Source organism: Pistacia vera, unplaced genomic scaffold (assembly GCF_008641045.1).
Source record: "Pistacia vera cultivar Batoury unplaced genomic scaffold, PisVer_v2 Contig116, whole genome shotgun sequence".
In the NCBI taxonomy this organism is placed as follows: domain Eukaryota; kingdom Viridiplantae; phylum Streptophyta; class Magnoliopsida; order Sapindales; family Anacardiaceae; genus Pistacia; species Pistacia vera.
This window is the reverse complement of record NW_022195204.1, coordinates 599,152-613,971: the sequence shown is the minus strand read 5'-3', so window position 1 is coordinate 613,971 and position 14,820 is coordinate 599,152.

Below are 14,820 nucleotides of genomic sequence, written 5' to 3'. Positions count from 1 at the left end.
CTCGCTGGTTTGGGCCATTGCCCCCCTAGGCCTATTAAAAAAAAAAAAAAATTGTAATAAAAAATGTCGTTTTACCCCATACAAATTTAGTTTTCCTTTCTGCCCACCTCAATTTTTCTATATAACACTTTAGTCCCTGTATTGTAACTGTTAGGGCCAAAAAATGTCTTCGGCCCAAATAGGCCCAAAGATGAAGACACCTTCAACAATGCTCGAAGTCATGGCCCAATTCTGATTGGGCCCGCAACCAATTTCACCCATTAGGTCCATTCGGTACACCTACCTAATTGCCTAGTACTTAGATCCAATTAGCAGAGAAAAAGTTCGTTTAGGCCTCATCGCCGGTTTATCTAGGCCCAGACGCTGTGATCCTAGACCACCTTCTGGACTTATGATCTAGTTGGGGCCCAAGGTCGCATATTTACCCTAATATTACCTGAACTCTATCGAAAAGGTCAATCACTATCCTAATTCATCTAAGATCCGTGTCTTAGACTCGCTGGGACTCCCTTTCCTACTGAGGTAAAGGAGCCAAAGGTTCTCCTTTTTCACAAAACCTCAACTACAAGGACTCACAGTCCTACCAGGATTTGAAGATCCATCCGGAACGAAAATGCATCCATCCGGGCCGAAAACTACTCTATGAAAGAGAAGGTAATCAATTTTATGACCTTGAGCTTTAGCCTTTTCAAGTACAACTCAATCGTTTCTGCGCATCAGTTCCATCCATACAACCTCTCCAGACTCCAGATCATAGACCAACGATCTCGGATACAAGGTCTGACAACTCCATTCATCACTAGTGGATGATTCAGCCCTGAATCCAATTAAGCAGGGACTGCCAATAGAGCCACTCTTGGTTGACTCGCTTCAGGCACGAGATCAAGACATCCAATTAATAGAAAGCCCACCACAATAAGAGCCACCCATCATTGCTATCCCGTCTCATTCCAATCAACCATTCCTACCCAAACCCCACTCGACTCGACTCGACTCATCCTCGTGGGTTGAGCGAGCTTCCTCACCTTCAATCCACCCCACTTGAGTCCATCCATCCCCACGGACCGAGCGACTCCCAAATAACCCTTTTAACAGTCCATGCAGGTCGAAACACTCGATCATTCACAATGGGAACCACCCAACTAGAGGGAATGGAGATCTAAGTTACCAAGCGACACACGACAGAATGGTTCGCGAGGCTACCCCATATGACCTGACCCAACAAAACATATCGAGTGCGAATCACATGACTAACCAAGCCAACCAGGCCAACTTAGTGGCCTCCGCATCGCCTATGGAGCAGATATTAGCCAAAAGAATGGCTAACATAGAGGCAATGATGAGGCATATACTTGGAGTATCAATCCCAACCAAAAAGAGTCAACCTCACTACTATGCCAATTCACCTTTTGTGGATGCAATCGTGCTAGCGGAGATGCCACACAAATTCACATCTGCACATGAAGCGTTACGATTGGACAATCGACCCAGATGACCATATAACCTCATACAAGCAGCGGATGTTTGCCACCTCGATACCCCGAACACTGAGGGAAGTCTGCATGTGTAAGAGCTTCAGCTCAAGCCTCTCCGGACCCACCCTTCAATGGTACACTAACCTTCCAAACAACTCAATCAGCTTTAGCCAGAGCCATAATCCAAATCAGGTGGGAGGAAGATGATGTGAACCGGATAAGGCATGCCATATATGATGACCGTCACCAAAGGTGGAATGAAAGAAGGCTAGGGTCCAGATCGTTTGAGCCTCATTATCAACCCCCTTCCCACAATCCTAACAGAATAAAAAAACCATACAATTGCCAACCAACCAGATCGAAAATAGACCACCTAGATCAAACCAATTCCAGGTTCTAGAGTACAACCTCAACATCGAACCAGCCCATGTCGTAGCAATCATAAAAGAAATGGGACCTACTGTGAAGTGTCTAGCCAAGCTCAATCCCAACACAAAGAGAGACATAACCAAGTGGTGTAAATTCCACAATGACCATGGTCATAACACTGCCGATTGCATCGCCCTAAGATTGGAACTTGCAACACTATTGAAAAGGGGACATATCTGAGACTTATTGACAGATAAAGGGAAGAATATAGTCGGCTAGAGAAGCTTGAAGGAAACATCTCCCCCTCTACGGGAGCCCATAAGGGGTTCTACTCCATTATCTTTAGAGGGTCAAAAATCAATAAGGCGAGTTATTCCTCAGCCAAGCGCTACGCCCGAGCCAACCATCATCTAGAAGTCTGGTCCATTTATCCATCCCCTCGATCGCATACTAACCAAGTCATTCAGTTTGACGATGATGAGCCAGTCACCCTTGCCACCCCTCATTACGATGCTCTGGTCATCACCGTTCAAATCATCAACAACTTAGTCAAAAGAGTATTCGTTGACGGGGGATCCTCGATAAACATCCTCTTCTTTGCAGTAGTGAAAGCCATAGGACTGGATGAATCAAACATCAACAGACGACCACCCATACTGGTCAGGTTCAGTTCTGAGCAGAAGTACACTATCGACGAAATCGCCTTGCCTATCTACTCCAACGAAGTCAACAAGCAAACCATTTTCCTAGTGCTCGATTGCTCTTCACCATACAATGTCATCTTGGGTCACTCTTGGATCCATGACATGCGAGTTGTCTCATCTATCTTCCATCAAACAATCAGGTTTCCAACAAAATGGGAAGTAAGAAAATCAAGGGCGATCTTAAGGCATCTAGAGGCTGCTACAAAAACGCCTTTAAAGGCAAAGGTCATGCTTCATAGCAACTGCAATCTGATCCAACCACTCCGACCAAGCAAGATCATCCATCCATGGAAGATTGGATGAAGTGCAGATACATTCAGACCACCCCGATCGAAAGACCCAAATAGGCTCAAGCCTTAGGGCCGAGATAAGAGGGTGACCTATAGATTTCCTCAAACAAAATCAGAACCGCTTCACCTGGTCCACGCGGACATGACAAGAGTCAACCCTAAGGCAATCGTCCACCACATCCACGTAGATCCGAATCACTCTCCACTGAAGCAGAGGTGAAGGAAGTTTGCACCAGAATGCAACAGAGTCATCAATGAAGAGATTGACAAACTATTGAGTAACGGACTGATTGTTAGAGTCATGAAAGTGACTCTATTTTGGTGATAAAAATACCCCATTTGTGATTAAATTGAAGTATATTGAGACAATTAAAGAATTTATGAATTTATTCATGAAAATCGCTTCCTAATATTTTTCTTATGAATTTAACGTGTTTGGAATGATTTTGGAAAATATATGAGTTGATATTAGGTTGTGGTTTATGGATTAAGGGTGATTTTGTCTCATTTATGCTGTTTAGGGGGTAAAATGTCATGTTTTAAGGGGCTGATTTTATCACTTTTTAATTGTGCAAGGACTAAACTGAAATTTTGCAATATGTGCTATAAAAGAAAAAATGCAGATCGCGACCCAGGGGGGGCTGTTCATCTTCATCTTTTCCGGCGACCCTTCATCTTCCATTTCCGGTGACCTCCGGCGATGTTTCATCTTCCTCACGCACCAGTCACCATCATCCCATCGTCCCGGACCACCACCGCGAATCACGGGAAGCAGCCGCGGCATTTCATCTTCCACCACCGCGACTCTTCATCTTCCCGGCCAGTTTTGGCCGTTTTCCGGTGACATTCCAGCTCCCCAACTGTAGATCTTCATTCCCCATAGCCGGATCTTGCATTTCCAAGCTTCAGCCGCAGCGAAAACCGTCGGAATCCGCGGTTTTGCCGTCGCGCCTCTTCATCTTCCAGGCTAGATCCTGCTCATTTCCGGTGACTTCTTACCTCCCCAGGACCTGATCTGAACTCCCCATCACCAGAGCTTTCCATCGGTACCTTCGGATCCCATTTCCGCCACCGTTTTCTGGAGACCAGCCGAAAAATTAACGTTTTCCGGTGAACCGCGGCTGTTCGTATTCCGGGCTGTCCGTTGGTCGTTTTCACCCCTTTTTCACACCATATCGCTGTCGGTTACCTCTTCTCCGCCATGGTCAGCTCCGTTTCCACCGTTTTTCGACCTCTGTCATCACCATCATGAGCGGCTAAGCTCCTGGTTGTCTGTTACGGCATAGGCGAGATCGGGATTGACTCCATGACTCTCCTCATCAGCTCTCGACTAGTTGGATTAGCCCGATTATAGGACATTTGGTAGTATTGTGCTTCAGATTATATTTGTTTTCGTTTCATGTTTGATTTCGATACTTTAATATGATTTGAACATAATTTGTGATGAATATTGTTGTCCATTTTGATTTAATGTTTTCATAGAACTTGCTGAATGATAAACGTTGGTTTGAAATAATTAAATGATGAATATTGCTTTTCATTACTTCGCATCGATTGTAATTGAGTTGTGTTCGGATTTAATTTAATTTCTACTATTGTTGCGTTTATTGTGAAGTTGGTTGATTGGATTTTACGTGTTTACAAATTGTATTTGTTAATCGCGTACCAACTAGTGGTATTGCCTTGTAGCGTTTATCGACGTTCAATGATAGTCTTTAACCAATCGAACTTGAGTGATCGGGTGAGACAGGATAGATTATACCTAGAGTGTCGGGAAACCATTTCATTGATTTACCTTGCCTTGTAGGTTTAGGGGATCGTAGAGGGTGGAGGAGAATTGTGTGAGTCGGTCTCGTGTCGAACCAAAACCGTAACGGCAACATTTTTATTATAAAGTTTTTATTAGTTTTAATTGCACTATTTCATTATTTGCATTTAGTCTATTTAGTTTCATTAATCCATTGCCAATTTCATTTCCGCTACTTAAAATACATTAGGTTGTTAGTCTTGCTCCCTGTGGATTCGATCCTGCTTACCGCTACTATGGTATTTAGGTTTAATTTTTAGACTGTGACGATCGGTCTAACACTGATCAGAGAAGTCCACTACCCCGGTTGGCTAGCAAAAGTTGTGGCCGTGAAGAAAAAGAACGAAAAGTAAAGGGTCTAGGTAAGCTTCACGGATGTGAGCAAAGTGTGCCCCAAGGACTCCTTCCCACTCCCACATATCGACATGATGGTCAATGCAATAGCAGGTCACAAACTTCTAAGTTTTATGGATGCCTTCTCAAGGTACAACTAGATTTTGATGCACCCGGACGACCAAGAGAATACAACCTTCATCACAGAGAGGGGAACATATTGCTACAAAGCAATGCCCTTTGATCTTAAGAATGGTGGGGCCACCTATTAGTTGTTAGTCAATAGAATGTTTGTCGAACACCTCGGAGACACCATGAAAGTATACATTGACGACATGCTCGTCAAGTCTCTTATAACCAAGCAGTACCTTGACCACCTCAGTCAAGCATTTGTCGTCCTAAGGAAATACAATATGAAGCTGAACCTAGTCAAATGTTCGTTTGGGGTCTCATTAGGAAAATTCTTGGGATACATATTAACTCAGCATGAGATAGAAGCTAACTCATACCAAATCTAGGCGCTCCTTAATATACCATCACCAACTTGCATCAAAGACGTCCAACGCCTAGCGGGGTGAGTAGCTGCCTTAAACCCATTCATATCCAGATTTACCAACAAGTGTCACCTCTTATTTGCCACATTCAAGAAATCTAATACATTTGAGTGGACCCCCACCTGTGAGGAGGTCTTACAGCAGCTAAAAAGATACCTAACCTCTCCCCCACTTCTTTTCAAGCCTGTGGTTGGGGAAAAGCTTAACATCAACCAGGCGGTCTTGGAGACAGCCATCTCAACAATATTAGTCTAGGAAGACAGTGCAAAGCAGCTACCACTTTACTATGCAAGTAAATCACTCCTCGATGCTGAGACACGATACAGTCAACTGGAGAAATTGGTGCTCGCTCTTGTCTATGCATCCAGGAAGCTCAGACCATACTTTTAGTGCCACTTCATAGTCGTCCTCTCCTCCTTCCCACTCAAGAAGATACTCCATAAGCCAGAGTTATAGGCTGACTCATGCAATGGACAATAGAGCTTAGCGAGTTCGATATATCTTTCCAACCATGCATCGCTATCAAGTCCCAAGTGTTGGCAGACCTCATTGTTGGTTTCACTCTGAACACTACCATCCAGGCAAAAAAAGAGTTATTATGCATGTATAGCATATCATCTTTGATTTGGACCCTCTTAGTAGGCAGCTTAAGCAATGTGAATGGAAGCAGGCTCGGCATTGTACTTATTGCACCAGAAGGAGATATTATCCAGAGGGTCATACGGTGTGATTCAAGTGCCCAAAGAACGAAGCCAAATACGAAGCTCTTATCTTTGGACTCTCTCTAGCCAAGGAAATTAGAGTAAGGAAGCTAGAGTTAAAGTCCAATTCTCAACTCGTAGTCAACCAGCTATAAGGCACTTACCAAGCCCGAGCCTCAAAGATGACAACCTACTTGAACTTGGTTAAAGAAATGCAGTCCACCTTTGAAGAATTCTCCATCACCCAAGTCCCAAGAGTGGAGAACACCCATGCTGATGCCCTTACTAACCTCGATTTAACCCTTCAAGGCTCCTCCCAATCATCCATTCCACAACTGTTCCTCCAATGGTCCAACTCGAAAGAGCCCAAAGAAGTAATGGACGTCGAACCGGCTGACTCTTGGATGACCTCAATAATCAAATACTTGGAACATGATGAGCTCTCAGCTTACAAGAATTAAGCAAGCCGCCTAAGAGTAAAAGCTGCAAGATTCACCATATACGAGGGTTAACTCCTTAGGAAGTCATTCTCTGACCCCTACCTTAAAGGCATAAGCCCAAAAAAAGCCAAGTGAGTTCTCGTCGAACTATATGAAGGCAAATGCAGAAACCATGCAGGAGGACGTAGCCTTGCCCACTAGGTGATCACCACTAGTTACTATTGGCCAACTATATACACTAACTCAGCAGCCTATGTAAAGAAATGTAATAGCTATCAAAGGTTCGCTGTAATAACTGCTTTATACTACTATATTCACAAAACACATACAATAAAATAAAGGTACATTAATAAAAATAGTTGGGCCCAAAAGTTTTCTTTCATTTAATATACATAGTCTTTACATAAATTTAGTATCTTATCATTTACAAAAGTTCTCAAAAATATGGTGGACAGTGTAACTACTCTCCCTCACCCGCTGACGTCCATCCAACTGCGTACTCACCTGGAACCTGTAAAAACATAGAAACAACGGGGTGAGCACAACTAATGCTCAGTAAGTAAATCTTCTACTTGTCTATCCCCGTAACACTTTCTCTTAATTCTTTCCTTACACTATTCTTTTCTCATCTCTGTTCTCTTTCTGTTTTCGTTTCTCATATTCTTTGCTATAACCCTCTGGTGAATGTCACGGCCTCATCTTACCAGAGGCACGGCCGGGAACTCAACCTGCTTTTCGTGACTTTACTCTTTTTCTCTTTCTGTTCTTTCTATACCTTTGTTTCTTACTCATTGGAATGTCACGGCCTCATCTGACCGGAGGCACGGCTAGGCGCTACCACTCTACGTGACTTCTGCTCATTTCTCTACCGATCAGATTTGGTCATGCATGGATTCGGAACCTTTGGCCATGTGAGTGTACATTCTTTCTCTATATCTCTTGAATGTCACGGCCCTTTCTTACCGAGGGCACGGCTGGAATCTCATGTCCCACTCTATACGACGGTCACGGCCCCATCTTATCGGAGGCACAGCTGGGGATCACAAAGCACCCACTCTCGTGACTCTACTCATCACTCACAGATTCCCCATTGCACAACTTACTCTATTCTCTTCTTTAGCTCTTAGAATAGCTTATGCACAAGGTCTCTACTCTTTCTCTAGCTACTCATCATAATGTAGCTTAACTCTTAGAGTAATTCTCTACTCTTTCTCAACTTTTTCTCAAGTTCTTTCTCAATCCACACTCAATGCATATGGATGGTTCATGCTGATTAATGCACTTAGGAAATGCCAATATGCAATGTTGCAATAATTAAGGTTCATAACTCATCCTCATGCTTCTCTTAGGCATTTCATCAAACAACTCATGTGCATATAAAAAAAACTCTTCTCTAACTATAACTCTATTTCTCTTTTTAACCATCCAAAATTGGAAGTAAACTCCCTTCCATGGGCATAATCCCTTCCATAGAAGAACACTCCCAAAATATATACTCAATCTCATCTAACTTCATCTCAACTCATCACACATCCACACTTCTTATAAAGGAAAAATATCCAATAAACTCAACATTATCTCAATTTAATTTCTCAACAAGTAGACATATAACTCTACTCAATTTCTCAAATACATACATAAAACATGCATACATCATTTCTACTCAATCTCTACTCAAAAGAATTCTGAAATCTCAACTTGGGTTGGGATTTACTTACCTTGTAATGGAGAACTCTTACTAGTATTTTCTTTTCCTTTGCTTGCTTGACTTTTCTCTACCCTTTAAACAATAAAACCATGCAACTTTAATATACAAATATACACAAAACCTCACATCCAAAGCAAGAATCCTTACCTTACGATGACTTAGCTTGATTTTCTACTCCAGTCACTCCAAAAAACCCTTTAAAAACCCTTGAACTAATGAAAAAGGAATTGAGAGGAAGTAGGAAAGGAGAATGGCCATGGAGAAGAAGATGAATGAATGGGTTTCTAAAGTTAAACCCTAATTCTCACATATTTTCTCCATTCTTTCCCATTTTACCCTTACTCTTTCTTAAGAATTCCACTTTTGCCCTTTTAATTCTTTACAAATACACCCCCAATTAAACTATTCTCCATGCAATTTCCTTGCATTTCACTCCCCACTTTTCCTACTAATTAGGGGTAGAACGGTCATTGTGCCCCAAAAGAAGAATTCTCTAGAAACTTCATTAAATTTTTTGTTAGGCTCGTCACCGCGGCAAAGACTATTTCTTTGCCCCGACGAAACTTCACAGAACCTACACCGTGGGTTACAGGGCCTCATCGCCGCAGCGATGATTCTTCTTCGCCTCGGTGAAGACTATAACCCCAAAATTCCACCAAGTCTCTACAATTTCAGAGCAACCACTCAACCAAACCAAAGCATCCATTCAATCAAGGGTCAACCAAACCATATTAACAATATTCCAAGTCTAACAAGAATAAAGTAAGAGACATTAGCTACGTACCTCGAGTGGGGCGTTACATTAGCCCATGTCTCACACCTCTCACCCAAGCGACTCAACTCCACCCTCACACCTTGGTCATTCATGAAGTGGGGGATGGACACAGTTAAAAAACTCCCAACTGCACCTGGGCAATGGGTCTTTATGTTGGCGGCCATCGACTATTTTACTAAGTAGATCGAAGCCGAAGCACTTGCCTAAGTCAGAGACCAAGAGGTAAAAGCTTTTATCTGGGAACACGTCATCTGTAGATTTGGAATATCGAAGGAAATAAATACTAACAATGGATCCAAATTCAATAGCTCGGGCTTCAGAGACTTCAGCGACATGTAGGGGATCAAACTCAACTTTTCTACCTCCCACAACCCCAATCAAACGGTCAGACAGAATCATCAAATAAAACAATCATAAAGACTTCAAAGAAGCGCCTCTAGAAAGTTAAGGGCACATGGGCAGACAAACTACCTAGGGCCCTATAGTCCTACCGAACAACAACCCACTCATCTACTAGTGAAACCCCTTTCTCCTTCACATATGGATCTGAAATAGTCATCTCAGCCAAAGTATTGCTCCACTCAACCAGACTCCATGTAACACCTACTGAAAACTAGTACAATGCATGCAATTAACAATGGAAAATTGGGCCCAAAATGTTTCTTTTCATTACAATTCACATGTCTTTTATACACAAAGGTTACTGTTTACAAAAGTGCATTTTAAAAGACAAAATAGGGGAACAGTGTAGCTATTGCTCCTCGCGCGCCGACGCCCCTCCAACCGCATCAACACCTAGAACCTGCATCCACAAAGGAAAATAACGGGGTGAGCACAAATAATGCTCAGTAAGTAAAACTCTCTAACTGTCTGTCCCCGTGTGTGACTCTTAATTCTTTCCTTTTCTAATTCTGTTTCTATTTCTGTTTCTATAACATCATGGCCTCATCTTACCGGAGGTACGGCCGAATGGCGTTCACACAGCACCATCTCACTCTCTATGGCTATCGGGTGGAATTCACACAGTACCAACCCGTTCTTAGTGACTACCGAGTGAGGATCACAAAGCACCAACTCGGTTCCTCCTAACTATCGGGTGGAGATCACCTAGCACCTACCCGTTCCTCATGAATTTTGGGTAACGATCACCAAGCATTTACCCGTCTCTAGTCACTATCGGGTGATGATCACAAAGCATCAACCCGCTTCTACTAGCCATTGGATGATGATCACAAAGCATCAACCCACTTATCTAATAACTAATCGGATAGTGATCACAAAGCATCTACCCCATTTCTATTACTCATTGGGTGACGATCACAAAGCATCGACCCATCTCTAAGGGCTATTCGGATGATGATCACAAAGCATCAATCCGATTCCCATAACGGTCGGGTGATGATCACAAAGCATCATCCCAACTATACTACTCTTCTAACTCATTCTATTGTAGCATTTTTCAATGCTCTCTACCCTTAGAGTAATTTTACCCACTAAGCTCTCTACTCATAGGGTATTTCTATACACAAAGTTTCCTACTCTTTCTTAGGTCACTTGTCAATGCATATAACAATGCACATGGATGATTCATCTCTACTAATGCACTTGTGAAATGCCAACATGCAATGTTGCAAGAATTAAGGTTCATTACTCACACTCAAACCTCTATTAGGCATTTCATCAAACAACTCATGTGCACTATAAAACTCTATCATAGCCATGAATCTAAAACTTTTCCTAACCATCCAAAATGGGGAAAAACCCCTTCACAAAGCCATAATAACCTGTCAAATAAAACACTTCCAAAAAGGGTTTCATAACACCCCTTCAAATCCATCTCAACTACCTTGCCAATCCAACAACCCATTTCTCATATTTACAAGGTATTAACATTCACAAAGCATAGAAATCTCTATTCATACATCCATACATGGCATATCACATGTATTTCACATACATACATCATTACTATTAAAACCCTAATCAAGAAATTTCATAAATCTCAACTTGGGTTGGGTTTTACTTACTTGCTATGGAGAGACTTCACCAAATCTTCTTTCCACTTGGTTTCTTGGCTATTCTCTCTACTCTTAACCAAAAGAATGAAAACCCTCAAAAACCAAAATGAACTAAAATCTACATATCACACAACTTAAGGAGAAATCCTTACCTTAGGAAGCCTTAGGTTGCTTTCTATACCCCCAAATCACTTCAAAACCCTTGAAATTCCTTGAACCAAAAGAAAAGAGAAATTGAGAGGAGAAGAAATGAAGAGTCACGTTTGAGAAGAAGAAATGAGGGGTTCTTTGATTCTAATTCCTTTTAATGAAATATTAACACACTCATTCCCATTTTGCCCTTGTTCTATTTTGGGAATTCCATCCATATCCTTTGATTCATTACAAACTCACCCCCATATCAACATATTCTCCATGAAAAATCCTTACAATTCACTCCCCACTTTTCCTGCTAATTAGGGGTAGAAGGGTCAAATTGTCCTTAGGGAAGAAAATGTCTAAAACTCAACCAACATGAAAATCGGCCCGTCGCCGCGGCGAAGAAACCTTTGTCGCCGCGGCGAAACTGTCCAGAGAGTTTCACCCTTGGTTTCAACCCGTCTTCGCCGCGGCGAAGATTATTCTTCGCCCCGGCGAAGCTTGGTACACTCAAATTCTTCTATTTTCAACCAAAATTCAGGGCAACATTCAACATAACATTCAATCAAACAAAATCAACAAAACCAACTCAAATAAGAGCGAAAGAGGAAACAATAACAACGTACCTCAAGTGGGGCGTTACACTCCAGTGGTCAAGCGAAGAAGCAAACAGCTAAAACTTTTGTCATAACTTGGACACAGTCGACGAACTAGCGAGCGGGTGAACATCTGCAACGTAATCTACTAGTAGTAGGCCGCCTGACACTACAACCATAATGTACGAGTAAGAACCTTCAAATAAGACGATTGGGTCCTCTGCAAAGTTTTTCAAAACACTAGGAAGATCAACTCTGAAAATCGGCCCTACCTAAAAGGACCCCTACAAGATCTCCAAGGAAGTAGAGAAGGGCACCTACAGACTTCAAACCCCCGAGGGCAAAGATATCAGTGATAGTTGGAATGCAATCCATTTCAAACATTACTCTTTTTAGTCAAATTTATCTCATCGACAATTCTTTATTTGTGTTTTTGTTTAAAAAAGATGAATAGGTCTGTCCACCTCTTTCACCTTCAGTCGGCCTCATGGCTTGAATTCAATAAAAGAACTATTCAACGATATAGCAACATACACCTTCAATTGGCTCAGACTGATTCATGAACTTACACCTTCAATCAGCTCTGACCGATTTATGAACTTACACCTTTCATCGGCTCAGACCAATTCATAAAGTTACACCTTCAATCGGCTCAGATCGATTCATAAACTCACACCTTTAATCAGCTTAGACTAATTCATCAACTTACACCTTCAATCCGCTAAGACCGATTCATGAACTTACACTTTGAATCGGCCCAAACTGATTCATAAACTTACACCTTCAATCAGCTTAGATCGATTCATCGACTTACACCTTCAATCGGCCCGAACTGACTCATAAACGCACGCCTTCAATTGGCATGAACCGATTGATAGATCTATACCTTCAGTTGGCCCATACCAATCTAAAAATTCACACAAACATACACCTTCGATCGATCCAGCTTGCCCAAAACAACTCAATGGCTTACATCCCCAATCGGCCATACCGACATACTCCTATCTCTTTCGAAGCGACACTAGCAATTGAGCCACTTGGCTTCATCTACATCATAACATGAGTGGTTAATTAAGGTAGCTGATTCAGTTTGTTCACTCGAAACGAACCATGCTGTCTTAGCTACAACGCCCCACCATAGACAAGATACACCTACAAGGCAACTACCTAGGAAAGAGGGTTCCACCCCTACACATCACAAGCAATCAAGCATTCATCCTATCCATCCATGAAGAAAGTAGTAAAATGGGAACACAAGCTGAAACACAAAGCCCCAAATGACCAAATATATGATAAACAAAAAAAGTCCTATGCAGTTGAGTATCTGGTGCAAGAAAGGCACATACTCCATGAAAGGGCATCGTAGGCCCCAAAAATACATGAGAAAGGAAAAAATAAACCTAAAGGGCACCATGGCCCACATCGTCAATGTGATCATATCACCCATCTTCGACTCAGTTACCCTATCACTGGCCCCAGCAGTCGCCCCTGCAACCTAGTTGTTGGCATCCTCTGTAACTAATTATCCTGGCTGACTAGCGAGTTCGAATATCTGGTCACCAACTTGCTCCTCTGCATAATCCGTGTGACCCGCAGCCTCCTTCTCCATCTCGAGCAAGAGCTAGATGTCCTCATCCAGATTCTAGTGGGAAGTGTTCTTAGCCTTGTACTCTGGCATCAGCTCTCCCCTAGCCCTGATGATGGCATCCTCAGCAATACTGAGGCATTGCTCCCTCAGTGACTCAACTTCGGCATTCTTCTCTGCCAGCTTCTTCTTCAATCATTCCAACTTGGCCTCGACCTCTCGCAGTCACTGCTGGCTCTCTTGCTTAGCTTTTTAGGCTGCTATCTCTCTGTGTCGTAGATTGGCGTTGGATTTGGACACATCATGTATCCTCTTCTCTTACGACATGATGGATTTCCTGAGGTGCAAGCCACTTGTGAAAGCCTACATGATAAAAACACTCAATCAATATAAAATCACTATAAGTACAATAAGGAAAAAATCTAGCTCATACCTGAAAAGCGCAGGAAACTCCCCAGTCAACAACTGTGACAACACCCATCTATTTGAGATGGCTCTCATCCGCTGGGAACAGGAACGAATCAGTCAGCTTGCTCATGGAAGCTACATCTGAATATGTCGACGCGGAAGCTAGGATACTGAAAGTAAGCACCTCAATCTCCTTATCCAAGACCACCGTCTTGGATAACCTAGCCCCGAACACAAGTGTCTATCCTGGTGGAGTCACAACCATATCCTTCACTTTTGTCTCTTTTTTGGTTGAAGAATCCCTCTTTCGCTTCTCGCAACATCATGCAATAGACTCATTTTCACTTGAGACAGTTAACTTCTTCATAAGCTTCTCTACAGTCATAAATTCCTCAATAGTTAGTGGGTTTAGCCTAGACTTACCAGATAAAATATGATTGCAGTAGCGAATGAGCAGCACACTCTAAGTCTGCTTCAGTGAAGGGAAGGAGATACCTCGCTGAATTGCACCAACTCCAGCCTAAAAGTGACTGCCTCCTCCAACACGACCTACCAATCCCTCTACGCCTTTGGAATAGCAAAAATCTTTTTAGTCTGTATGTCCAAGCTGTCCCCACTCTACCCAGCACGATTGAATTCAAGATCTGCGAAGAAATACTAAGACTTTAATAATCAAAGCGTGAATAAAGACTAAGTTTCTCACCAGTCGCTCGCTAGGTGTACAGAATCTCACCCTGGCCTCTCTCCCCAAAGACCGGCTCACCCCTTATGAAGAATAAACATTCCTTCTAATTTTCTAGTTGGTCACGAGGTGTGCTCGATCGTGCCTGAGATTGATTAGATATCGGCCCTTGAGCTTGTCATTTTTCTTCAGAAAATATAAGTATAACAGCTCGTACAGCCCAAACATTTCTTGATT